At 51.4% G+C, this 2,661-nt stretch overlaps 1 pseudogene; it reads right to left on the bottom strand.

Moving 5' to 3' along the window:
* LOC119321659 overlaps positions 1 to 1,501 on the bottom strand; it is an 8,003-nt pseudogene extending 6,502 nt beyond the window's left edge.
* Between the last annotated feature and the right edge of the window lie 1,160 nt (positions 1,502 to 2,661).

The raw sequence follows: 2,661 nt of genomic DNA, 5'->3' as shown, positions 1-2,661 counted from the left end.
GGCCTCGGACGGCGTGGATGGCGTGGCCTCTTGACGGGCGACGGCCGTGGGAGCTGGTGGTCCGCGACTTCGGCTGTGCGGGCGGCGAGGTCTCGGTGGACGTCTACTACGGTGGGTCGGGGTGCCCCGTCACCCGGCGTGCCTGCTACGATGAAGTCTGATGCCTTCTTTGCCAGGTCTTTGGCCGGGTGGTTGGGACGGGGGCGGGATCGGGGGAAACCCTTGGCCGTCGGCGGAGGCCACGACAATGGCGGCGCCTTGTGGGCGTCGGTTCCCTTCTTGGAGGCCTTGTCGAGGTCCTATCCCGTCTCTCACCGTGCTCTTCATTTGGGCGAAAGCTCTAGTTCCCCTTGCGGGCGACGGCGTCGTCCCTTCGTCGCGCTCCTTCTTGAAGGCGTCGCCTGGGGTCCCTGGAAGCATGGTGGGCGCTTCGTGGTGCGTGTGAGGTGTTTGGCGGCGGCAATGTGTGCGGCGATTTATCTATTCTACTGCTGATCTTCGTCCTGTGGTAGCGCTCCATCTGCTCGGTGATGTTCTTCCGTAGGTGGTGGTCGTCATTTGGCGTCATGGTGGCGTTGATGGCGGAGGGCCTGCCAAGGTTGGCACCTCAATCTGCTTGGAGATGGACCTGTGGAAGATGGTGGAGACGACACCTGTGAGTGCGTCAGACCGGTTTATGCCCCAGACCCGGTATGTGGCTAGGCTAGGGATTCCGGCTTTCGATGTTAGGTTTAGGTGAGTGGTCTGGGTAGGGGCCCAGCTAGCACCCCTTCATCATATGGATAGGAGTAGCGGCATATGTTGCCTAGTTGGTGGATTCAGGCTTATTGTTGTAACACTTTGTAAGGTCCTCGGGAATAATCAATAAAGTGGCCGTATGCATCTTCCAGATGCAGAGGCCGGGGGTCATCCTCCTTTTCTAAAAAAAACGAGCTTGAAGTAGCTTGAGCTTGAATTTTTTTTCAAGTGGGCATGTGCATTGCCCCCCTCTGCATACGCCATACTCCCCGCAAACTGTTGGGTAATCACAAGCATCCATCCCCATGGACCCTAGTATATCATAGACCATTGTCCAGCTCTCAGCAGATCTTGACCATTCATACAGTCTAAGGTGTCCATCTGAATCTAATCTCATGTAGTGTAGTGTGGATTGAGCCACTGGTAATGTGATACTTTCATTCAAAAACTCTTGTCCAAAAATGAAGCTAAGGCTTCCGTTCATTAATGTAGCCTTTGTTGGATAATTTCCTATCTTGGCTATTGGAATCTGCATGTTGTACTGAAAGTAGAGTTGTGGTGGCGTGGATTCAGCATAAGCAAACAACCCATCTCGTTGTACAGTGATATACATATTTGTTGCAGATGTATTTGTAGTGAGCCTCGTACCTTCCACAAGTGACTGCCCAGCGAGTATTGCGTCAGTAGGATAATCAAATGATTGCCACACTGTTGAATTCTTCTGATCAAACAAGAGCAGATTGCCGGTCTCGGTGATCTTCATGCCATCTAGAGCCTCGCCCTGAGATGTTGCTTGACCAGACGTGGGTACCATCAGCATCACGAAGGACCAACTTTCCATCAGCGGTAAACTCAAGGGTGGCATTCTCCCTGACAGGGCGAGCCCTGTTGGCGAACCAGACGATCTGCCGATTGTAAATGCCGACCATGGTGTTGGTGAAATCACCAATTGATATCGCGAAGACGAACTTGGCGCACGGGAACATGGACGAGACACAACAGAACCCTGCGGCAACGTAGAGCTCGAAGTCAGAGTGAGCTTGGAGTTGTGCTACGCTTAGGATGTTGCGGCTGTAGTTGCGGTTGTCGAAGAAATCATCGCGTTTGGCCATGGAATGATAATCCAAGGCCTTCACCACGGAGAGCAGCGGTGCCGCAGCCGCAAGCACGAGGAAGAAGAGAACGGCAGGACCCATGGTACGTACGTGCTTCAACGGAAACTGCATTTGATTAAGAAGAACAGGTTAGCACGAGGACGAGGATGAAGCCGCAGCAAGAAAATGGAGCCGAGCTTGCCGAGTAGAAACAAGATGACACGGTCATCGCACCTGACAGCCGACGGAGAAGACGTGATTGCAGGTGCAGCCGATGGAGTAGCTCTGGGATTTTTGGAGGTGGGATAGTCTGGGGCTCTGTCCAACGCGCGGCTGCGCATGTGGTCTACGGATCTCCCCTTGTTAGACATGTAAGCATGATGTGCTGCATTCAAAAAAATTATTTAGTATATCTCCTTGCTTGAGAGTCAGAACTACCAATCTCCCCTTAGACATGGAGGCACATCGTTGCAAAAAAGAAAAGAAAAAGCAAAAAAAAAAAGACATGGAAGGACATAATGTGCTGCATTCAACACAAATATTTAGTATCTCCTTGCTTGACAAGTCTTAACCTGCATCTACCACAAGAAACTTCACATGGCTCAGCCGTGGGTATCTCTGAACTCCCTTCCAGCCATTTATGGGTGACTACCCTTTTCGAAAAATTCATGGGTGACTATGCACTTACAGTATCTCTAACCGATCCCTACAAAATTTTGGGGAAGTAAAATTTCACTTTTTCTCCTCTAAACTGCACCTAACCCATCCCCCATCCCTTATAATGGTCAGAAGGTTTATCCTCCATGCCCGCCTCCGACTCCTAAATATA

Source organism: Triticum dicoccoides, chromosome 6B (genome assembly GCF_002162155.2).
Source record: "Triticum dicoccoides isolate Atlit2015 ecotype Zavitan chromosome 6B, WEW_v2.0, whole genome shotgun sequence".
Classification (NCBI taxonomy): domain Eukaryota; kingdom Viridiplantae; phylum Streptophyta; class Magnoliopsida; order Poales; family Poaceae; genus Triticum; species Triticum dicoccoides.
This window is presented reverse-complemented; position numbering and strand designations above follow the sequence as displayed.